This window comes from Lissotriton helveticus, chromosome 5_1, assembly GCF_964261635.1.
Source record: "Lissotriton helveticus chromosome 5_1, aLisHel1.1, whole genome shotgun sequence".
Taxonomy (NCBI): domain Eukaryota; kingdom Metazoa; phylum Chordata; class Amphibia; order Caudata; family Salamandridae; genus Lissotriton; species Lissotriton helveticus.
The window spans coordinates 815,091,483-815,117,765 of record NC_136065.1 but is presented as its reverse complement, the minus strand read 5'-3'; positions in this window follow the sequence as shown (position 1 = coordinate 815,117,765).

Genomic DNA, 26,283 nt, shown 5'->3' with positions numbered 1-26,283 from the left:
AGCAAATTTAACATCAAGAGAGGGGTGCACAAGGGATGTATCCTGGCCCCCTTTATCTTTAATTTGTACATTAATGACTTGGAGAAATATCTTGTTAACACTGGGACTGATTTCCCCCGCGTAGGGAAACTGGGTATGCCCATTTTACTTTACGCCGGTTATGCTGTTCTTATTGCAAGAACAGCTAGGGGTTTACAGATATAATTAGAGGCTTTTCAGCGCTTCATGTCAGAGCGGGACCTGAACATCAATAATGCAAAATCTTTTATCATGCAGGTCGGCACCCGTCCTAAGACCCAGTACCCTTTTAGGTAATGCAAAGGTCCCAATAACTCAATCTTTTTGTTATTTGGGGGTGCTGTTTGACAACACCCTCAAATGGGGCCCTCTCCTCCAGAGAAAAAGGGGGGAGGTTACCAGGGCGAAAACTGCCATATTTAATTTTGCCTCTAAAGTGGGCAAGCGGCCTGTGGCGGCATTGCTGAAACTGTACCAGGCCAAAAGTGTAGCGATATCCAGCTACGGCAGCAAAATTTGGGGTTATGTCGCCCTGGTTGCATTGCAAATAGTGGAGAATGCTTTTTTAAAACGTTTATTAGGGGTGCCTAACAGTACTTCAAATGCGGTGGTACACGAGGATCTGGGAGTGTAAGTTTTAAGTGATATATTGGCTCTACGTCCCATACTTTATTGGTTAAACTGCTGGTTAAATAAGGAGTTGGTGCTCACCCACCGGATTCTCTCTGAAATAATGAATCTAGATCATAGATTACGTATCCCATGGATAAGGTACATAAAAAATTGTTGTGAGGAGCTCGGGCGGCCGGATCTTTTTTACAAACCTGACCTGATTATTAAACAAGATGTTGCCTTTACAAAGAATTATTTTCTTCTAGTAAGGTCTATGAGTAGAGAAGACCAAGAATTAGGCAAACTGAGTGTCCGCAGTCATTTACTGTTAAAAACTGTTATGGGCATCGAGCCCTATCTCACGTACCCCCTTCTCTACACAGGAACGTTTTCTATTGACAAGATTCCGGCTAGACTATTTACATTTGTTATTAGCAGTACCAAAAGGTAGCCACAGAGGCCAAGTGTTAGCACCCTGCGGTTTGCGACTATAAGTCTCCGCAGGATCTGCTTCACTTTATGTTTTTCTGTAATTTTTATGTGGGACCACGACGATATTTTTTATTTCCTCTTTTAAAAAAACTGTAATTTTCCCAAGTCCGCCCCGCTCTCCTTTATCTACAGCTGCTTCATCTTGATTGTATTTTATTTGTGGTAGGATTTTTAAAAGCCGCTGTCAGGATTAGAATAGTCTACCCGATTGAATTGATTATGTGTGACGCACTTGTCTTTAAAAATATATATAATAATGTATTTATTGTGTGTATCGTGTAAAATCCTGTACAGTTTATTAATTTGTATAAATTATGCTGAGTCTCGTCGGGAGGATCTTCATGCTCGGTATAATTTTGTCAAACTGTTTTATTATGTTTTAATCATGTATCTTTTATGGTTTTAAAACTTAAAACCGAATAAAATGTTTTGAAAATTGAAATTGTATTAAAATTGAAGGTTTGGGCCGGACAAGTGGGTGCATTTGCTAGGTAGAAATGTCACTTTAAAACTGCGCACAAAAACACTGCAGTGGCAGGCCTGAGACATTGTTGCAGGGCTACTTATGTGGGTGGCTCAATAAGTGCTACTGGCCCACTAGTAGCATTTGACTTAGAGGCCCAGGCACACTTGTTGTACAGTACTAGGGACATACTAGTAAACCAAATAGGCCAATCGTGCAGAAAATCAAATATCATTACATTTTAGAAAGGGAGCACCTGCACTTTAGTCCTGGTCAGCAGTGGTAAAGTGCCCAGAGTTCTAGAACCAGTAAAAATGAATTTCAGCACACAGCAAAAAACAGGAGATCGGAGTCAAAAAGACAGGGGAAACTATGCAAAAAATGTCCAGGTCTAACAATGTTCACTAAAATATCGGTGCAAATGTGGCATAACTACCCCAAGTGGCGTTATGGTGCAGTTTTAGGAATTTCATGTAACAAGCGTTTACATGAAATTTCAACATTATGTGAAATACGCTGGCATAATGGAAATTTTGCCTAGGCCTAGCATTAGATAGTTTGTATTCATTTTCATCGTATTTGAAGGAGGCCATTTCATTTAAGGCCCAGTTGTCTCCCAGCCCGCTCATTCCAACAATGTCCCATTTGTTAAATCCTTTCAGTCCCTTCACTTCCTTGAGAGGGCTGTTGTCCTATAGGGGAGTGAATTTCTTCAAGGTACCCACCCAAGTAGAGTGGGCATTCCTGAAAAAGTATATCTAGATATATGCACAACTTATATGTGCATGTCTGACAATGTAAATATTATGACTTAAATGTACATATGGGTTAATATATAAGGGTTTGTGCCGTATTAAAAATGTTACTAAGTGCAAGGTCTGTATGTGTGTGTTTCACTTGGCCCTTTCTGCAGGGTCACTCCCAAACACGTTGCTGTTAGAATTTGAGTTACTGGTTGCCTGGGCATTTGAGACCTGGTCAAGCAGCAACCACAATACCACTCAGGGTAAAAGACAAACCCTATATTGACCTGTGCTCACCCTCTGGTAGCTTGGCACAGAGAGTTCAGGCTAAATGTAGGGGCAATATTTAAAGTATTTATGCAAGACTTCAAAATCATTGAAAACACCACACCAAAAGATCCCACAACAGTTTGTAAGCACAGAGTATATTTTAATTAACACTATCAATGCTACAGCAATTCATCCTCTGCGCTGCAGATCCTTGAATCCCATTGTTCATGACGAGCTCAGCTCGTCATGAGCACACAAGCAGTGTACTGCATGACTAGCTGAGCTCGTCATGAGCATGGAAGGGGTTAATAAAACAAAACCAAAACAACAAATATCTCATCAGGAAAACCGGAGATACTGAATTTTAAAGTTTTAGGGTACAATAATGCCAAAATACACAAAGCGCCAACAAGGTACGTCTGGTCACGCCGAACCGGGACAAAACCACAAATTCAGGCTGACTACAATGAGTGCAGGCCAGCTACAGGGACCAGGTTAGACTCACTGATCAAAATACCTTCAATCCTGGTAAATACAACAATTGGACAGTGAATCCCTGTAACAGTTAGCACCTTAACCTGCTATGCCCAAAGTGGTCAGAAGAGGGAAATATCCTCAACATGTGTGTGCACATGATCTAAGCACCCACTGTCAAGGTGTGGTCCTCAACTGGACTTGATAATGTTAAACATAAAGAGCAATCAGTGCACCACTACATGACAAATTAAACAAAGTACGACGTCTGTGTCCAGAGTTGTATTCTTCAAATCTTCCATTTTATTTTAAATCATAATTGATTCAAGCGTGACATGCAACATGTAGAGTAGACCAGCCAACGCGTTTCGTCCATTACAATGGACTTCTTCAGGGCTGTAGATTAACACATATACATCAAGAAATAAAAATAAAAACATGACTTACAATATGACAGACAAACATATTTACATCGTGGTAGTACCAACAAACTTTTTCGAAAACATTCACAAGTCCAAACGACAATTTCAGGCAAGGGGATATCCCTCAAGAATGTTGGATAGAGATGAGAAAAAGAATTATAAAAACACCCAGAGAGAACACCTTGACAAACTATGTTCACAGAAAAACCAGACCTGTTCTGGTATCATTTAACATACAATATATTTTCGAAGCAACATGTTCCACAATGTTCTTAGAAAACACTGGCACCTCCTCACGGATTTACCGAGTCTGAAGGATATTATGACTCTGACACCCTGAATAACATACAGAAGGGGAAAAACTCTGAGAAACTTGCTCTGCCCTAGTTATATCACCACATAAAAGGCAGAAACTTGGTTGTCCCAAACGACAAAGGGTTTTTATACCTGTAAGGATTGCAATGTATGTAGACTGGAAAGGACAAAACTAAAACTTTTAGTTTTAATACCGGCAAAGTACACAACATCAAACACCTGGTTACCTGTAGGACCAAATATGTCACCTACATTTTGGGCTGCCCATTTAATAAGATTTACGTTGGCAGCACCATTAGGTCACTAAAACTGTGAATTCAGGAGCACACATGCAATAAGGAACGGTTGTTGCGTAGTTCCTATATACCCTATGCAGGATCTGCGTGTTTGGATAACATCAACTGTGGGATTGGTGGCAGATTGGTTCCGTGCACCCCCACCGGATATGTTAGCCTGTCTGTATCAGCTAGCTCACAGTGCCACTAGAATCTCCTCTTATCGGGGAGAGAATAGTTCTTGACAACCTCAGAACATGACAACCCTGATCCCTTAGAATCGCGGAAACAATATACTACCTTTCGCTCAGTCACTCGTGCTCACTTAGTTTGTCTCAGAGGTACAGAGAATAAACAGGCTTGGCATTTTCAATAAGAATTTATTGAACAGTTGTTATTCTAGTGTAGAATAAATGAGCTGTAACAACCATTAGATAGTAGCAGAGATATATGATTAGCAGAACTATGAAAGTAAAGAGATGGTACAGCTCTACCATTTTGCAGTAAACATGAATATATACAAGTACATAAAATACATGATAAAAAGTACATACTTCTATGATGCCTCCATAACTAGATGTGCCTGAATGTACCTAGCAGCTATGTAGGTGTTATGTCAAGAATCCCTCTAGGATCTAGTCAACCCCATTATCTGAGAATCAGTGAATATGGGCCTCCGTCCTGGTGTTGAGTTGGACGCCCCACGAGGGATGTTAGACCACTGCGAGCTGGAGCGCCTGCATGCAGGAACCTCAGCGTCCCTGGTCAGTGTGTAAGCCGGGAAGTCATGGTCTCCTCTGCCTTTCTTTCTTTTTTTTTTTTTTTTTTTTTTTCCTGTTCAGAAAGATTTTATTAAGTTTTAAGACAAAATGAAAAAGAACAAATACAATACAAAAAAGAGGAAGGAAGTTACAAGCATAAGCGATCAAATAATCAATATGAAATGCATTAAACCAAAATACGCAATATTAACATATAATAATAAAAGAGAATCGCAATTAAAGAGGAAGGGAAAGGAGGAAAGGGAGGGAGAGGGGAAGGAAAGAACATGTCATAGGATCATAAATTCATAAACTACAGAGTTACAGTTAAATTGTAATATAAAAATAGAACATAAGAAAATGTATAACAATATCATTGCAAAACATATGAATCAATAGGAGACCAAAACGACTGAAATAAGTGTGAATTATGAGTACCGCCTTTAAGAGATAGCTGCGCACCTCTTCTCGTAAAGGTAATCCATGACCACCAAGCATGGACTGAAAGAGAAGAAGCATCTTTCCAACAGAAAGTAATGGATTTTAAGGCAGCTGTGATTAGAAAATTAAACAATTTTGCCTCTGACTCAGAAAGGGGATAAGTTAGGGCAATCGATTTGCAAATCAATAAATTAAAGGAAATATCATCTTGTAAAGGTAAAATTTTCAAAATTACACTCCATACTTCCAACCAAAATTTCATAATAACTGGACAGTCAAACAACATATGGCGAAGTGAACCAGGGCTAGCATTGCAGTGCCAACAAACATCAGAAAGTAACAGTTTTGCACGAAATAGATGTGATGGAGTCCACAAAGTGTTAAATAAAATATAGGCTTTGGTTTGATAAAGGGACACTGGGAGCCAGCCTGAGATACTGTCAAGCCATATAGAGGACCATGAGTCATCTGACAGGGAGATGGAAAGTTCATTGTTCCAGAACGACGAAATAATCTGAACATTGGAGCCCAGTGAGGTGGAATTTTTTTTATAAAAAACAGAGACAGCTTTAGGGGACGATGTTGCAGCTGTGAGGTAAATTAATAGGTCATTTGTGGTGGAAGAGGGAATACCATTGGGAAAGGAATCCAAAATAGAGTTACACAAGAATTGATATTTTAAAAGGTCAGTAGCTGGGAGACCAAACTTTAACTGTAGCTGTTCAAAAGGAATAAAAGCATTACCGTTAAAGACATCTTTAAGATATAAAATTCCTTTTGAAATCCAGGAGGACCAGAAGTTAATGTTTCTATTCAATTTAAGTAGTGCACTGTGCCATAAAGACAAGTGGACTGTGGAGAGTTGGGGCAATTCAAAATTAGAATCTAAATCATTAATTATCAATCTGGAGGACTTAATGATAGAGGAAAGATGAACAACCTTCGCTGTGGATGACATTGACACCAATGAAGGTAAAGAAAAGGGCCGTATAATGGACGCTTCAATATCCAACCAAATTAGAGGTTTTACCATATGTGAAGTATTAAACCAAAGGGTACTCTGCTTTAAGATAAAAGCTTTATGGTAAAGGTGAAAGTCTGGCAGGGAAAAACCAGCCTGGGCCTTAGGAATTTTTAACTTTTTGTAAGCAATACGAGGGGCTTTGTTAGACCAAAGGAATTTAGATAAGAGTGTGTCAATAGTTTTATAAAAACTGAGAGGAAATTGGGTGGGGATCATAGCTAAAGAGTAAAAAACTTTAGGCGCTATATTCATTTTTATAGATTCCATTCTTCCCCACCAAGTGAGATGAAGGGCAGACCACTTGGACGTTTTGTTATTAATGTAGTCAATTATGAAATCAGAGTTAAGTTTTAGTGTAGCTGGCAGCGATGAAGCAAATAGAATACCCAAATACTTAAGTTTGGTTGTTTGCCAAAGAATATCTGTGTTTGGGAGCATCTCTGAGGTACAAAACACATTCAAAGGAAAAAATTCAGTTTTGCTTACATTCAATTTGTAACCTGAAACCATAGAGTATTGAGAAATAATGTCTAATGGGGAAGGAACAGAAGAAAGAGGGTTATTAATAAATAATAAAACATCATCTGCATAGGCTAAAGTTTTAACAGTTACATCATTGATCATAATACCCTGAATGTCATCACAAAGGCGAATATAATTAAGAAAAGGTTCAATACCTAAGAGAAATAACAGTGGAGAAAGGGGACAACCTTGCCTAGTTCCTCTAAAGAGCGAAAATTGACTAGAAATTTGACCATTAATGAACAAACGAGCAGTAGGGGCAAAATATAAAGCAGAAATCATACGAATAAAAGGGGCGCCAAAATCAAAGGACAATAAAGTTTTAAATAAAAATTGCCAGTGAATCTTATCAAATGCTTTTTCTGCATCTAATGCCATCACTCCCGCAGGAGAAGTACGTTGAGAACTTTGTTCAATAATATGTAGTAGAGTTCTAGTATTATTAGCAGAATATCTATTTTTCATGAAACCAGATTGATCTGGGTGAATAATGGAATGGAGTACAGGAGCTAGTCTAGTAGCTAGGATTTTCGCATAGAGTTACAATCCTGGTTTATTAGGGAAATGGGGCGATAATTAGAGACCAAGGTAGGATCTTTATCAGGCTTAGGCAGTACAATAATTAAGGCGTCCGTAAAAGAGCCCGAGATAGTACCAGAGGAGCCAAAATGAGAGAAAAGGGTATTCAAATAAGGGAGGAGATGGGATTGAAATTCTTTGTAAAATTCTGCTGAGATACCATCCGGACCTGGGATTTATTCTTGGGAAGTGACTTAATGGCAAGCAAAATTTCTTCAGATGTAATTGGTAAATCTAGACCTGTTCTATCTGATAAGGAAATATGGGGTAAATTGCACTTATTTAAAAAGGAATCAATTAAAGATTCAGGGCAGGTGTCAGGTTTACTATAAAGGGTAGAATAAAAACGTAAAAATTATTGCACAATATCGTTATGAGAAATAGCCACTTTGCCTTGAGATCCTCGTACAGAGGTAATCTGAGTCTTATCTCTTTTAATTCGTAAGTAATTAGCAAGGAGTTTTCCCGATCTGTTGGTATTAAAACAAAATTTAGCATTGGACTTTGAAAGTTGGACTCCTGCTCTGTGACTAAGAATGGTATTAAATTCATAGCGGAGTTTTTGAAGTGTAAGTTTGTACTGGGGGTCATTGGAAGAGATAAACAAACGCTCAAATTTAGCAATTTGCTTTTCCAAATGCTTAATGTTAGCGTTAAATTGTTTGTTCTCATGAGCCATAATAGAAATAGTGGTACCTCTAATGTAGGCCTTAAATGCATCCCATCTGGTGACAATTGATGTGGAATCTTCAGGGTTGAATAAAAAATAATCTTTTATAGCCTGCAATAGTTTAGGTTTATGCTTATCAGTAAGGACAATGTTGGAGTTCATACGCCACCTATTTTGTTTAGTAAAAGTAGAAGAGATATTTAAGACAAATGAAATTAAAGCATGGTCTGAAATATCTATAGTGCCTATAACATGATTAGTAGCTGACTGAAGTAGGGAAGGTGAAATCAAAAAATAATCAATCCTTGAATGAGAATTATGGGGATTAGAGAAAAAAGAAAAACATTTTTCAGTGGGAAAGTGTAGTCTCCATACATCAGCCAGTTTAGTAGTACTAAGGAAATATTTAAAAGCATGAAAAACTTTAGGGGGTCTAAACTTGGTAGTAGAAAGTCTATCAAGTAATGGATCAATGATCACATTAAAATCCCCTCCAACAATCAAAGGAACTGGTCCCAACTTTAGAACTTCTGTAGATAAGTTAGACCAAAACGAAGGATCATCGGCTGTGGGGCCATAGATATTAAGCAAAAAGAAGGTGGAGTCATGAATTTTAACTTTAACAACAATAAATCTACCTTCTGCATCTGTGAATTTATTAATAATCTGACAGTGTAATCTCTTTGCAAAGAAAATCGCAACCCCATTTTTCTTACCAAGGGCAGGTGACGAAACAATAGTGTCCACCCACTTTTTGTTCATATATTGTAAAATGTTGTCATCAACATGTGTTTCTTGAAGAAAACATATATCAGCTTTAGAAGCCCCCAAGTAGTCTAGAATTTTCATTCGTTTAACTGGATGTCGCAGACCTTTAACATTAAGAGAAACAATTTTAACATCATGTGTAGTAGCCATGAAGAAGTAAAATGAGGGTGAAGAGAGGAGTTAAAGAAAGAGAAGAGGGAGAACAGCCATGGAAGAAAAGTAACTCTACGTAGAAAGCTAGAAAAGGCAGGGAAAGACACAAAAGGAAGAAACAGAAAAGGAAGAAAAAGGTACAAACAAGGCACATAAATAAGGACACAGAGTCGCACACCCGTTCCACAAGCATGGCCAGAGACCGTTGGAGCCCATGAAGAAAGAAGAATCGCCAGGAATGCTCAAATTAAATGCGATCAAGTAATAGGAGCTTGAGTCTCCATTGATGACGAAGCTTGTTGGTCCAGAAAGAGTCTTAAGTCTGCAGGACGATGAAAAGATTTTGAGAAGGTGTCTTTCCAAACTCGCATTGTAGACGGATCAAATAGACCATACTTAAAACCAAGGCTTTTCAGATGTGGACGCATAGAAGAAAATTCCTTGCGAACAGCAACCGTTTCCTTAGCAAAGTCTTGATTTATAAATATTTTGGAGCCATTTACCAGAAGCGAAGGAATGTCTCTGACAGCTTTCCTTATGAGAACCAAGTGATGGTGACGCAAGACCTTAAAAATCACCTGCCTGGGTTTTGTATGGCGTGGATTCCTGTGTGAGGGAATTCTATGCGCTTTGTCCACCTCAAATTTTTCTGGAAATTTGATATTTAGAAGACCAGGCAGCAAAGATTCCAAGTACAAGCGACAGTCGGAGCCCTCAACTTCTTTAGGCAAATTGAAAATGCGGAGATTATATTATCTATTACGGTTCTCCAATTCCAATAATTGGGTATGCATTGGTGCTATCTGAGCCATCAAAGGTGTAAATGCATCGAGCTTGGTTATATTGTCCTGAATTTTAATAGAATTGTCAGAAACTTTCATGGACATTGACGCCATATCTTTGCGAACATTTTTCACTTCATTTGCAATAGTATCAGTGTTCATGCGCAGCGCTTTTATTTCTTCCAGTATCAGAGTAAGTGAAGGTTCAGAAGTTTCAACAACTTTCGATTTATTTGGGGGAGGAGACACCTGCTGCTTCCTTTTGTTGTTAGCAAAATTTTTGTTATCCATCTTGAGGAGAAAAAACAACTTTTTGCGTCAGGAAAATGTAGAAATACCAATTCCACCTCAAAATTTAATAAATATGAGGGAAAAGGGTATTAAAAGCTCCCAAAGCACTTGAGTAAAAGGCAGTGTAAGAGTTAATGTGAGCCGTGGGAGTGGCTAGGCCCAAGCCAGGCCCTTTCTTCAGAAATGCACCGCCCCCTGTGCTGAGGCAATCGGCAGAACCGGAGCAGAGGCTGGGGAGAGGAGCCAGGAAGCAGACAGAGGGATCCCCATGCGATGAAAACGCCCAAAATTCACAGCAAAGGTAGGGGGCCGGCATAGGAGGCAAGCGCTACCAAAAGTGAGCAAACCTTGTGGAAAAAATCGTCGTTATTCAGCTCATTAGGCTGATGAAGTTATGGAGCTCCGGTGGCGGCGGCCATCTTGTCGACGCGCTCGTGCGAATCCCTCTCCTCTGCCTTTCTAAGCAAGACATGATGTATATATACTCTAAGGTCTCCCCAGGGGTCTTTCATTGCTGTGTTACTGTGTCTGCCTAAAGGATGATGTCATGCCTGAACTTTATAGAGAGATAATATACAGGAGATGGTAGTCCTGCTGTGCTTCCAAGAAACCTCATGCATAATGTATGAGATTGGAACTAAGGAAGACCTGCATTCTGAATGCAGTGCCATATCTAGGTGAAAGGTCAGTCCCTAAGAACCGTTATGTATGTAATGTAGGGAAGAATATAGGTGAAAGGTTGCAATGTAACCTGCGCCTATATAGGGTACCTATATGGAATATAACATGGTGATCTCAAATACCCCCTCACTTTCCTCATGCAGAAAAACCATGCTACTAGCAATGACATATATTTTTTGGGGAATTGACTACACACCACCGAATCCCAGAGGTGGGGATAGGGAATTGTCTTTAAGACAGAACAAGGTGGGCTGGATTTGTACATTGTGCAGTGTGAAATATGATCATAACAGTGATGAGGAGGTACACTACTTCCTGTAATATCTGCGGGTAACCTGCCTCAGTTCTATAACATAAAATGTCATTACTTTCCGTTAAGATGATTGTAATGCAGAGATGACCTCCTGAGAATGGTCAAATTGAATTCTTGTGATTGTTTATTACTGAATGTGTTCTTTTATATATCATAACTGTCTTTTTCACTTGCCTTTTGGAATTTTTATGTAGTTTATGTACATCTTATTTCCTTTGATAAAACATCTGCTGACCTGCTGCACGTTTATGAATGTGGCGTACACTGATATGCTTCCTAACATAAATATTATCTCAGCTTCCTCACTTTTTTTGGATGTTCCCCATCTCTCTTCACTAGTCTTTTTGATTAAATGAACACTACCTTGTTACCCCCCTTTTTTTCTCCTAGGAAGTTTAAGGTTAGGGTATTGGACTAGCCTAGAGTCCGAGGTATTACGCATAGTATTTTGCTCCTTCTGCTTTTTAAATAATTTCCTTTTGTTTTCCATGGTTGCGTATATGGATTGGAGTTTCTCATGGAACACCTTTGGCACAAATCTGTATATTAGTAATATAAGGAGTGATCTTTTAAACATGGCAGTCGCTCCCACCCACTGTGCCTATTCTCACCTCTACGATCTTTGGGTCACACACTACTCTCATGTGTGTCCCCATGGAAACTATTAATACATTTTGTTTACTGGCTGCAATATTAGTGCACTGATTGCTCTATGTGTTTACCTTAAATCCTGTTTGCGGAGTGTTGGGTGGATCTGAGGTCAAGAACCCTGCACAGTCGAAGTAAGGTATCAGTATCGAAATGAGGGCAAGGCTACAGTGTGAGGTCTTGTTGCATCGAAGTCAAGGATCGCATTGGTGGGGCTTTCGATGTGAAGTCCGGGGGTTTACAATGCAACAATTACAACGCAGTGCTGTTACAACACAGGTTTTACTACGCATACCATTACAACGCATTACACTGGGGGGCGCTCTAGGATAGGGAATACGTTTAATTTACTATCCAACACCTTCCCTAGTGTCCACGGGGACTGGAGTTGGAATAGTAAATTAAACTATTCACTATCCAGCACCCCCAAGTGTAATGCGTTGTAATGGTATGCGTAGTAAAACCTGCGTTGTAACAGCATGCGTGGTAAAAGCATGCGTTGTAACGTCATACATTCAGTCCAGGCACTGAGGATGCAGCGCACTGACGGTCATGTGCCAGTTCAGAGGAGCTGCAAGGCAGTGATGAGTAGGCCGGCTTGGTCAACGAGCTGCCGTCAACGAGAAATGCGAAGACCTGGATCAGAACTATGCTGGGCTGTTTGCAATAAATCGATTCTGAAGATGCCAGTGGGATGCATTCCTTCTGCAGTGGACACAATCCAGACAACAGTAGAGGTACATTGGTTCTGCTTGAGGATGCACCATTCAGCTGAAGAGATTCATTGGTTTGGCTCGAAGATGAGACTCTGAGCCGAGGAGATACGTAATTTTACGTCAAGGAAGTGCCATCAGGAGAGAAGATATGCCGTGTCTGCTAGTGAGAACATTAGACCAACTTCCAATTGTCCAAGACTGGGATGGAACCAGTAGGCATGGCAGACTCACAGATGGCAGTGTCCAGATGCAGGTGCAAGGTAGGTGAATGCCTGTTATGTCACTGAAGCTTTAGATCACGAGGCCAGCCATCTAGCCCTTGGAGTCACTCTGGTTTAGTCCTTCTCATCCATACAAGGAGGGTAGCAGGCGGTAGGTCAGCGCAGCAGAACAGCAGTTCTTCCAGGGCAGCAGCCCAGCAGAGTAGAAGTCCTTCAGCAGTTCAGCAGGCCTTCTTCATGGCAGAGTATCCATTGGGCAAGCAGTTTACTGAAGTGGTGGTGCCTGAGGTCCAGTACTTATACCCAGTAGTGCCTTTCAAGTATGGGATTCTTCAAAGACAAGTCTTTGATGTATACATATGTCCTGCTGTGACATCCCCAACTTAGGAATAACTTCAGGTGGTTAGTCTGTACTTTGTGTGGGGACAGGACACAGCCTACTCAGGTAAAAGTGAGGCTGGGCCCAGCTCCTCCCTCCTATCCTGTCAGTATAGCCCACGTAGTCACACCTAAGCTCCCATTGTGTATAGCTGTCTAGGTGGAATGCACAAAGCCCAACTGCCAATTACACCCAGTCATATGACCAGAGACAGGCATCAGGTACAAAATGGCTATGGCAAGACAAATGCCAACTTAGTAAAAGGGGTATTTTCAGAACTGCAATTTAAAATATTACATCAGTATAAGTCAGGGTTTTAACCCCTTGGGCGCGGCCGTGATTCTGAACCTGTGCGGCACTTTTAAACAGTGGGCGGGTTCATGACGGCCCCCAGCCGTCATCAGCACACGCCCACCGTGATGCATGACGGACAGGGGCAGTCATCAGCATGGAAGGGGTTTCATTTGGATTTGGGAGACACCAAACATGAACCTGCAATATTTTCCCATTTGGAAATTATGCTTATAAAATGTAATATGGTAATCCCAAAGTTAACCTATGGGAAATATAGACCTTGCAGTAGTGAAAAAGGAATTTAGGAGTTTTTCACTACCAGGACATGTAAAAGTAAAATGTACATGTCATGCTTTTTAAATAAATTGCACCCTGTCCTGTGGGCTGTCCAAGTCCTACCCTAGGGGTGACTAATATGTTTTAAAAGGAAAGTTGGCGACTGGCAAGAGAGTTACTGTGCCGGGTCAACTTGGCAGTTTGAAACTGCTCACACAGGCTTTGCAATGGTAGGCCTGATACATGTTTAAGGGGCTATTTAGGAGAGTGGCACAATCAGTGCTGCAGGTCTAGTAGTAGCATTTCATTTACAGGCTCTGGGCACATGGAGTGCACTCTACTAGAGTTGTATAGGTAAATTTAAATTCCAATTATGGGTATGACAAGCAAACCATGTTTAAGGGTGTGATCACAAGCAGTTTAGCACTGGATACTAGTGGTAAAGTGCACAGCGTGCTAAGGCCAATAGAAGAAAGAAAGCAGCACAATTGAAGGCAAGTAGGCAAAATGTTTGGGGGGAAGATAACCCTAAGGCTGTCAGGTCTAACACCTCCTGCTTTCATTTTGGTTGGCTTTGGGACTCTGTGCACATTACCACTGCTCACCCATGCTAATGTGCTTGTGCTATCTCCCTAAAACAGATTAAGATTTACCTACCTTTGATTGACACATTTAATTTTCTTATACGTCTCTAATATATGGTACTACATGGACCAGGGCCTGTAAATTAAATGCTACTAGTGAGCCAGTGTAATTCATCATGCTAAGCACTAAAGTAGCACCTTAAAACTTGTCTCAGGTCTGCCACTGCAGCCTGTTGCGCAGATTAAAACTGCCATTTCAACTTGACCAAATGAATATTTTTCCAGACCTAAGTTTTATTCTTAACACATATAAATCACTCCAAAGGTAGGCCCTAATGGTCCTTAGGGCAGGGTGTATTGTTTGTAAAAGGTTGGACATATGGGACTAAGTTTTATATGACCAGGTAGTGAAAAACTCATGCATTAGTTTTTCACTACTGTAAGGTCTACCTTTCCATTGCATAGCATTAGGTTACCTTATTACATTTAATAAGTTCTAAACTTTGATTGGGAACAGGTAGAATGGTCATGTTTATACTCAAATCAAGTGCACTTTGAAATTCTCCATAGGTCATATTTTAAGAAACACTTCTGAAAATAACACTTTTAGAAAGTTGGCATTATCCTCTCCCAACCATTTTTGCCTTTGCCAGTGTCCTGGGGCACATGTCTGTGAATGGCTCTGCTGTTGGGCTCTGTGCATTCTACCAGACAGTGAGAAAAAAGGGGACTAGGCATTGGCATGGTGGGCAATCTTGCCAGGATGTCTGGGGATGAGCTGCTCCCTGCCCCACTTACATTTCAAAAGGCTTGCCTACATTACATACAAATGAACCTAATACTAGTATTTTGTCACCCCAGACTTCTTGGACCCTTGACAGGAGAGGGGACTGTGTCTTCAGAACCAGATATGAGTAGGAAGCCCCCCTCTTAAAAGGCTGTAACCAGTTATAAATATTGGACCCTCAGAATACCTTCTCCAGTACACTCCTCGACTTGTGGGTATTCAAGAAGAAGGACTGCTTTGTTCCTCCAGAAGACTAATGTGCTAGATGAGCCCTGCCTTGCTCCTCAGAGGGCTCCCCACCTGCTATGAGAGAACTTCCTTGCTGCAGGACTGCCTTGACCCGTAGAGGGCTGTCCTGCAATTTATGGTCTGCCCTGCTCTTTGAGAAAGAAGACTGAACCTGCTCCCTTCATCCTAGGCTACCAATGTGACTTCAAGGATCAATTGGTTGACCTCCTGTCTGAGCTACAGGGACATAAGAAGCTTCAGAGGCCTCCCTGCAGTTGTCCAGCTGACCTCCTGCACTAAACCTACAACTGGACCTGCCTGAACCCTGCTGTAGAAAGTACTTGACCCAAGAGGTGCCACTCAAGGCCTAGACCCTTGGCTGGCATCAGTAGAGCTCCTCTAGTGAAGAAAAGTGAAATCCTGAACTTTTCAGATTTTAATAAAACTCTTCCACCTAGACTATCTCCAATGCGAACATTCGTTAAACTTGATTCTTCACGCCACAGCAACCACCATTGAGGACCGGCAAAAAGAGATCTGCAATTTGCACTATAAAAAGCACAGCCTGCGGCGACTGCCAAAGTGCAGCTCTGGTAATGATTCGATTTTGATTTGATTTGATTTATAGTTTTATAGAGCGCGCAAATGCCCATGGGCGTCTTGGCGTAATGACCATCTGCGATGCCCAACAAGCTTTTTGTGCAACAGTGTTAGAATTGAGGGTCTCTGGTTGGCACAGGTATGTACTTGTGACAAACAGGGAACCTCTCCTCTAGTCAGGGCAAGGGAATTACTCCTTAAGAATAACCCTGCTCACCCTTTGGGTTGCGTGGCGCTAGCAGACAAGGCTAATCCTCAGGGCGCTAAGTCAGTTAAGCATTTATGACCACATATAGTAAAATCACAGACCCACCACAAATGGACACCAGGCATAAGATTTGTATCAAAAATACGTTGGCTTTATGTAAAAATAGGTTTCATGTGCAGGCTTAATTACAAGACCAATATAACGTTCTTTCAATGAGGCCCCAAGATTTTAAAAAGGCAACAGTTCTTTCAAAAAGCTGGTTTAGGGGTCCTGTTTGCGTCGCACGAGTGTGGCGACCCCTTTCTTGGTGAGTTTGTACCATTCTAGCGAAGTGATGCCAATGTTGCGGACCCTGCGGTCCGAGTCACACTGTTCCTGAAAAAGGGGGAGTCCGTGGTGCACAGATTCGGCCCCAAGTGAAAGCGGGCCCGGGACGAGGTCTGCGGTGCTTTCTAGTAGTCCAGCGCGGTCAGAGGGCCTCGAAGTACGAGGTGACGGGCGGGACTGTGCAGCGGGGCAGACGATCCGAAGCGTAGTCTTCAGGGAGTGAGTCGTGTGTGCGGTGCGTACTTTCACAGTACGCCCTGTGGGACAGATCGCACCAGGGGCGATCGGGGGTGCGTTTTAGGTACGTACCATACCGAGCTGTGAGACCCCACAGACGGGTCCGGTGTGAAGTGCGGGGATAGAGGCGACACCGAGCGGTGGGTACAGGTAGTACCGGCGACTCGTTCTTGGTGCGGTGCACACGCCTCTGAGGTACGAACCGTACCTTCCGTGGAAATTGCAGCGGACAATGCGGGTGATCTCGTACAAGGCCGGAGCGGGGCAGGAGGCGGCTGGTGGGCTTTCAGCGTGCGGGCATTTCTCGTCTCCCAAAAGGCTCCGGGCTATTTCCAGTGGCTGGGGCGACCAAGGTGTGCGGCTCAGAGGAGATGGGGGGCAGGGTGCGTGCGGCCCAGCGGAGCGGGGCACGGCTCAGTGGCGAGCAGTGCGGCTCGAGGCAGGAGGGCGGCCAGGCACGGGCTGCAAAAAGGGAGGTGAGCGAGGCACAATTCGGGCCGGGCTCCAGCGGCACAAGGGGATCAGGCAAGTCCCAGCAACTTGGCAGGGATGGCAGATAGAGTCCACTGGTCCTGGGACTCTGTTCAGCGGGCAAGCTCAAGATCAAGCCCTTGGAGATTGTTTTAGGCACAAAAGTTACAAAGTCCTTTCTGGTCTTTTCCTCTCCTTTCTCAGCAAGGCATCAACTGCAGGCCAGTCTCCTGGGTCAGAGACAGTCTTCCTCCTTCAGCTTCTCCTGGTCCTTCTAGGCGGGCAGAGGTTCTTCGTGGTCAAAACAGGATCTGATTTGTTAGGAGCAGAGCTCCTCTTTTTATACACAGTTTCTTTTGTCTTTTCAGGCCAGGGGGGCCTTTGCATAGTCCAATTCAGCTCTGGAGCACTTTGTTTTGCAGACTCTGGCTTCTTCTTTCAGAGAGCAGGGCAGGGACATCAGACGCTCTCCAGGGGGTGGAGTCAGCATTGTGGTGGCAGAGCACAGCCCTGTTTAGAGTCAAGGGGCACTCCTCCCACCTATCCTGGAAGTAATCCCTCTATTCACCACCTTGCAGCCCAGACTGTCCCCCAGCCCTGTCACTCACAGAAACCAGACAGCAGATACACATCCTAGCGGAGGCGGGCTGAAATGGTTACGCAAGCAAATACTAACTTTCTAAAAGTAGTATTTGCAAACACAGGATATTAAAATAAACTTTACTAAAATATGTATTTTATTATTCTGAGTGCAGGCATACTAAACTTGACTTTCTACCATTTACCCCGAGCCTGCTGGGATGATAGAGTGTAATAATTCCAGCAGCCCATTCTGGCCTATGAGAACAGGTAGCCTTACAATAGTGAAAAACGAAAATGGCTGAAATTCACTATTAGGACATGCCACACACATCAGGGCTTGTCCTACCTTATGCTTACAATGCACCCTGCCCTTGGGCCTACCATAGGGGTGACTAATATGAAGTTAAGGGAAGGTTTTAGGGACTGGCAAGGGGGTGAGCGATGCTGAGCCTTAATCTAAAATTACAAATTACGTTTTAATGAGTATTAAGAAAAAAACTGCTGTGTTCCATGAGATAAACCAGTTACCATTAAAAGAGAGAGGTCACAGGTGACTTTGCTCAAATGAATTCAGAATACCAGCTAACCAGAAGCAAGTCTGATGATTCACCCCACGGACCTCAAAAACTTCCAGCCCATCTCCCTGCTCCCGTTCCCGGCAAAGGTCATCGAGAAAATCGTCAACACTCAACTGGCCTGCCACCTCAAGGACAACAACATCTTAGACCCGTCCCAGTCCGGATTCATATGAAACCACAGCACTGAGACAGCCCTCATCGCCGCCACAGACGACATCCGGCGCCAGCTAGACAACCTCGAAACATCGGCCCTCATCCTCCTGGATCTGTCCGTTGCTTTCAACATGGTCCGCCACCGCACACTTATGACACGCCTCCAAGAAGCCGGAATCCAATAGAAAGCCCTCGACTGGACCACATCCTTCCTCTCCAGCAGTACCCAGAGCGTCCGCCTCCCGCCCTTCCGATCCGAAGCCACCAACATCATCTGCAGCATACCCCAGGGATCATCCCTCAGCCTGATGCTGTTCAACATCTACATGGCCCCCCTCGCACAAGTGGCCCGCCTGCACGACCTCAACATCATCTCCTACGCCGACACCCAGCTCATCCTCTCCCTCACTAAGGACCCGCACACCGCCAAAACCCACCTCCACGAGGGAATGAAGGCCATCGCGGATTGGATGAGTAGCAGCCGTCTGAAGCTGAATTTGGACAAGACGGAGGTCCTCATCATCGGACCCACCCCCTCTTCCTGGGACGACTCCTGGTGGCTGACCACGCTGGGAGCAGCATCGACACCCAAGGACCACGCACGCAACCTAGGCTTCATCCTCGACTCCTCCCTCTTCATGTCAAAGCAGGTCAATGCCATCTCCTCCTCCTGCTACAATACCCTCTGCATGCTTCGCAGGATCTACAAGTGGATCCCGACCGAAACAAGATATACAGAGACACAGGCCCTCGTCAGCAGCACGGTGGACTACAGCAACGCACTCTATGCAGGAATCCCGGCTAAACGCTACGACGACTCCAACGCATCCAAAACGCCTCCGCCCGACTGATCCTCAATGTCCCCCGCCGCAACCATATCACAGCCCACCTGAGAGACCTACACTGGCTCCCCGGCGACAGGAGGATCACCTTCAAGCTCCTCACCCACGCACACAAAGCACTCCACAACACCGGACCAGCCTACCTGAACAGCAGACACAGATTTTACACGCCCACCCGTCAGCTCCCCCCCACCGGCTATGCCCTCGCCGCTATCCCCCGCATTCAATGAAAGACCTCCGGCGGCAGATCCTTCTCCTTCCTCGCCACCAAAACCTGGAACTCCCTCCCCGTCCACCTGCGGCTTACCCAAGACCTGCTCACCTTCAGAAAACTCCTTAAGACCTGGCTCTTCGAGCAGTAGCGGCACCGCCTCCCCTCAGCACCTTGAGACCCTCACGGGTAAGTAGAGTGCTTTACAGGTATTTTGATTGATTGATTGATTGATTGATCTCCAGCTCCTTTTTCTTACATTTTGCTTTTAGTTATCCAGAAAACTAACAGACCAGGGCCAGATTGATTTTAAATTAAGTTGCCATATTGCAAATCTTCATGAAGCTGTAATAAGTGGCCTTACTGGAAGTCCTAAGAAAGGGGTGTTACATATGATTTATGATATGACATATGATTTATGTTCATACCCCTGGTTTTAATTTAACACTGGACTCAGGTCTTGGAATGATATCTAAGTCTCTAATTCACAAGAAATCTCAATTAGCACCATTGTTTGCTTTAAAGCACAATTCAAGAGAAAATCATTCTGGATGCCACAGTCATGTGCTCATCTTTGAGTGTATTCATCAAACGTCATATAATAATATCTATTAACTCCAAAAAATGTAAGTGAGAATCATTTCAATTATTTCTAAAAATGCTTTGTCTATTCATTGGTAGGACAAAGAAATATCATTATCTATGTCAATTAATTGACCAAGAGCACGTGTTTCTTCTTTTGAGGATCTAATTTTGAAAGTCAAGGTAATATAACTGACAAAAACCCTTGTTTAATGCTAACAGAGTGTCTAGGCTGAGTTTCAAAGTTCATTGGTTACATCCTCCAGGTAGTTAATTGCAGAAGATTTATATCTTGGTGTGTTACTGTATACTTTCAATCGTGTTATGTTGTAATAGACCTTATTTTGTCATTATGCTTTAGTCTTGTCTCTAATTCAAACTCACTTCGTTTTTATTTTCTTAATTTCCAGGGCATTTAAAAATAGAAGAAGCAACGGGACTTTTCTCTTGCCTATTAAGAGATTTCTGGGGTCGCCATCTTCACCCCTTGTATTCTCTCCTGTTCAAACAGTTTTCGTATTGAGTAAACAATGTTGTATACTTTAAAGCTGTAACTTGCTTTTCGTTTTTCTGACTTTTTTCCGAGAGGAGTAAATTGGCATTTTTTTTTATGTGCTTCAGCATTGCTTTTAGGTAACCCCATAGTCTGTGAATTCACTTTAAAGCAATTATTCTCTGATCAATTATTATTCTTCACCTCTGTCTTGAGCTAGTCACCTTTTTCATGAAAGTGAAGTGGTGGTAGAGGTTGATTGCAAATTGGTATTCTATAAGATGCTTTCTGTCTGGATGTCAGCTGATTTATTTAGTGCTTTAGGTCAATGGTTTGCGGTTAACAGAAAGTTCCACAGTAGAGGAGAAATCTGTTAAAGTATAGTCTGAGTCCCCTCCAAGCTTTTCTATTAGTTTTAAAATGGAGCAAAGCACTCTATGGAGTGCATCATGCATGTTGAACACCATCACATAATTATGAGGATCGCACTCTTCGATATCTGGATAAAATGTGAGGAGTGCAAATTGTCTTGGTTGGGCTATTGAGAACGATACTTAGAAGAATTACTGATTGTGGCTCAACTACTGTTGTCTTAGAGCAAAGAATAGTCTTTCATTGATGTTTAGGTCTATAGTCTGGTGAGTGCAATCTTTTATCATAATAATGACCTTATTGTCATAATTGTATTCTGCTGGAATGATGAAAATATGTTTTTATCCAATTGATTTGACCATTGGACAAAACTTCCAATAATATCCCATCGGACAATATTCCTTGAAACACTTTCAAATTCTAACTGGGGGACCGAGTACTTGTCTGTAGTATCAATAAGAAGTTGAGGGGCATATCTATCAAGGTTTTTTGTAGCCCTTGTGCCACGCAAGATGATGCAAGGGCAACCTGAAGCCTAAATGAGCTATACCAAGCCATGCAAGGCCACCATGTAAATGTAAATGTAAATGTACATGTATTTATATAGCGCAAATCACCGACACGGTATCTAAGCGCTTGCTTAGGGAACCCATCCTGGTATTCCCCTGTGAGATAACCCCGGCAGGGTATCCACAAGGTGAAAGCCAGGCATCCAGCCGCGAGGGGCCGTAGTGGAGATTAAGCAAGCTATTGCCCAGAGTCGCAGAGTGTGAACCCGTGAGTGGAGTAGGCACCGGAGCGAGAATTATCGAGTCTGTGGAATTTTTGAGCCCAAGACCCGCTGAGGCGGGGAATTGAACCCTGGTCCAGGACCGATCTCAGCTTCCGGGTCTGCCGCCTCTAACCCCTGAGCCATACTTCTCCCACTGTGTGGCCCTGAGTGGATTAATAAATCTAGAGTTACACAAGACAGCGTAAATTGCTGTCTTGTATTACTCTGTGGCAGAGATGCATTTCATGGGTGGAAAATGGGTGTTGCCAAGCATTCACCCATGGATTCTGACACACTCCCAGTTTTACCAACATTGGTAGACCTGTGGATGTGTCAAACTGTAAACGTCCCCACCAAAGGCTCAACGAGGAGAAATATATTTTCTCCTCTTTGTTTCCTCTATTTAAGTGTGCTGCAGAGGAAAATGCCTCTCAGGTTTGTTTTTGTGTAGGAAGGTGTTCTTTCCTGCACCAAATCAATCAATCAATCAATCAAAAAATCAAAAATCAATAAAAAAATCAATCAATCAATCACTCAATAAAAGAGAACAAACTAATGTACATATTCCCGACCTTGTATTTGTAAATGCACTACTACGTGTGAAGGACACCCTAAACAAGGCAGGATTTATAAATGCAGCGGAAAGCCTAAAGCCAAGACATAGGTCTTTGGAAGATTAGGGGCGTGGGTTTTGAGTTTCTTTGCGCCGCGCAAACGAAGACTGGTTTCTTTTTATTTTGCACGGAATCGTCTTGTATACGCCACGTGAAAGATAAAAAGAATATTTTGAAAATACAAAGTCTGTAATTCTGTCAATGTTTCCCTCATTAAAAAGTTTTAGGGCTTTTTTTAACTTTAAGGCAAGGTTTTATTTGCTGAATGTGTCAGTTGAAGTTTCTCTCAAACGGCTATCAGAGGACTGGTTCAACCAACACACTCCTTTCAGCGCTTGCGTTCTCCCTGGCTCTTACGGACAGATCACAAAACGTTTTTGACTGGCGCTATTTCATGTACTTGTTGGTTAATTAACCTATGGTTGCCAGCCGGCCAGTATTTTACCTGTCAAGTTGTTTTTTTTCACTGGAAAAAAAGAAAACGGCAGACCAAAAGCCGGCATATTTCCCATTTAATAGTACATATTTGGGTAATTTTTCTGCCTCTGTGCCCATGTCTGTCTTTGTGCCATTTCTCTGTCTTTCTGTATCTGTGCCCGTGCCTGTCTGTCTGTCTTTGTGCCATTTTGCCTTCTTTCTGTCTCTATGCCCGTGTCTGTCTTTGTGCTATTTCCTGTCTTTCTTCTTTATGTGCCCGTTTTCTATCTTCTTCTTCTTTTCTGCCAGTAATTGTGTCTCTGTTCCCTTTCTGTCCTTGTGCCCCCTGCCCTCCATCTTCCCGTCGCTGCTGCCCCTGTGGTCCCTCCCCCCCGCCAGCTTCCCACCACCTAGCTGTGCTTCCCTTCCTTCTCCTCTATTTATTGGCGGCCGCTGCATGGGCGCGTGCAGCGGGAGCACCGCTGGAGCGCCGAAGGGGGCCCAAAGGCAAGCCTGTCTGTTCCTGTCCGTGGCCAGAATGCGACCAGTGCCAGGGACCCTGGTTCTCCGTCCATCTGCTGCTATGACTCAGCAGCCCTCCTCGCACTCAACCCTGGAAGCAATAACAATTGCCACAGATCAACACCGAACACCACCCACGGCCACTTCTCCTGCCAAGAGTGCCGGCTATTCTTCGCCATCAATAGTCACCCCACGACAGCTGAACCCACAACAGACGATCACACCACCAAAGCCCTGACGTGCATACTCCTCAATGTACCGTCCCTCCCCCGACATCGCCACACCCATCCCTGATGGATACAAGATCCAAAGAAAGTACCACCCCCACCGCCCAGGAGGAGGACTTGTCATCGCACACAAGAGATCCCTTTGACTCTCCACCTCCAGCACTAGCGACCCCCTCTCCAACACAGAGCACCTCCACTTCCAGATCCAAACCAGCCCCAAATCCACGCTGCGCGGGACCCTCGTCTATAGACCCCCGGTCCTTGCCCCTCCTCCACCACCACCATAGCCGACCTTGTCACATGCCACACCATCGCCTCCACGGACTACATCCTCATCGGACACCTGAACTTCACCTCGAAAAATGCAGTGAGTCCGACTCCACTACCCTCCTTGACAACCTCGCCAACCTCGGACTGAAGCAGCTCATCACCACCCCCACCCACAGAACTGGACACACCCTCAACCCCATCTTTGCAGAAGGGACTAATGTCCACTTCAGCAACACCACGCAGCCCCTCTGGACAGACCACCACTGCGTACACTTCACCTTCAACACCACCACTGCACCCAAACAAACCCACACCTGCCTCGAAGGAACTGGAGCAATTCACAGAGGAAAACCTTAACACCACCCTCCTCCACGAACCCACCTCCGCCAAGACCGATGCCAACTCCGCAGTCAAAGAACTACACCGCTGGATCAAAGCTCGCAGCCCCCCGCCACCTTGTCAATCAATGCCCCCTGAAGGCCTGCCTGGTTCAGCACGGACCTCCAAGAAGCCAGGCTCTCCTGCAGACGCCTCGAGAAACTCTGGCAGAACAAGAAAACCATGAAGACCTGAACAACTATAGTAACGCCATGAACGAATACCACCAGCACATAAGAGGACCTTCATGAAGAACAAAATCACCTTCAACGCAAGTAACGCAAAATAACTCTTCCAGGTCATACAGCAATTCACCAAACCCCGCAGTGAAGTTACGGACGTCACTCCATCCCAGGACAGTTGCTACAAGCTCAGCTCCTACTTCCACTTGAAGATGAAGGCCACCCATAACAGCATCAGCGAACAGACTCCGGACACCACCCCCCTCTCCACCACCAAAAACCAGCCAACCATCACCACCTGGAAACCTGCCACCATTGAAGACACCACCATGACCACGAAGAACACCCACTCAGGAGCCCCCATGGACCACTGCCCACCGCACATCTACCACAGAGCCACTGCTGCCATAGCTCCTGAACTTGGACGGACCATCAATACCTCCCTCAAATCCAGCATCTTCCCTGACGACTGGAAGCAGGCAGAAGTTGCGCCCCTCCTCAAGAAACCCTCTGCAGATCCGACAGACCTGAAAACTACCGGCCCATCCCTCTCCTTTTTATTTTTGCAGAGTTTTATATAGCGCGAACTTGACCCGAATCGGGTATCAGAGCACTTTACATAGCACCAGTTACGTTACATGCGGACACACATTCATTTTTGTTAGGCACAGGGAGTTTAAGTGATTTGCCCAGAATCACAGGATGTTTACCGAGACTCAAACCCAGTTCCCCAGGTCCTAGGTCGAGTGTCCTAGCCGTTAGGCCAAAGTTACCAAGAGATTCATCAATGCCCAGCTGACCACCTTCATCGAAACAAACACCATCCTCAACTCCTCCCAGTCTGGTTTTCACAGCAACCACAGCACTGAGTCCGCCCTCCTCACCGCCACTGATGACTTCCACATGCTCCTCGACCAGGGCCACACTGTGGCCCTCATCCTACTAGACCTCTCTGTGCCTTCGACACCATCTCACACCGCACCCTCGCAGCCAGACTCCACGATGCCGGTATACGAGAAACAGCCCTTGACTGGATCCGCTCCTTTCTCTCTGGCAGAACCCAAAGGAACAGACTCCCTCCCTTCCTCTCCGAACCTACAGAGATCAACTGTGGAGTACCCCAAGGATCCTCACTCAGCCCCACGCTTTTCAACATCTACATGGCCCACCTCGAAGCCATCGTCAGAAAGCATGGGCTCAGCATAGTATCCTACACCGATGATACCCAGCTCATCCTCTCTCTCACGAAGAACCCTGAAGACACCAGACTCAGTTTCGAAGAAGGAATAAAAGGTGTTGCAGCCTGGATGAGCGACAGCTGCCTAAAACTGAACTCGTCCTTGGACCCTGGTGGCCCCCTGGCCTCAGAAACCCCCCACCCGATGGACCACGCCCGGAACCTGTGCATCATTCTAGACTCCTCCCTCACCATGCCCCGTCAGATCTACGCCGTTGCCTCGACCTGCTTCAACTCCCTCCACACCCTCCGCAAGACCTTTAAGGGGATCTCCAGGAATGCAGGTAGACCGGTCACCCACGCACTCATAACTAGCAGACTGGACTATGGTAATGCCCTCTACACCAGAATCAACAAAACTCTGCTTCACAAGCTCCAAACCATCCAGAACACACCAGCCAGACTCATCCGCTGAAACCCCATAACACGAACACATGACCCTGCCCCAACAAGACCTCCACTGGCTCCCCATCGAGAAGAGGGTAACCTTCCAGCTACTCACCCACGCCTACAAAGCCCTCCACAACATCAGACCCAAATACCTCAACAAAAGAGTCTCCTTGCACGTACCCAAAAGGAACCGCCGCTCCGCCGACCTCGCCCTGGCAGAGAACCCACGCATCTGCAGAACCAGAGCAGGCGAAGAGCCTTCTCCTACTTCACAGAAAAGACCTGGAACGAGCTCCCAGTCTACCTTCGACGCTCCCCCACTCTGCACACCTTCAAGAGGTGCTTCAAGACCTAGCTTTTTGACTACTCCGGAGCTGCACCTCCTGCCCCTGCATCTTGGGATCCTCACAGGTGAG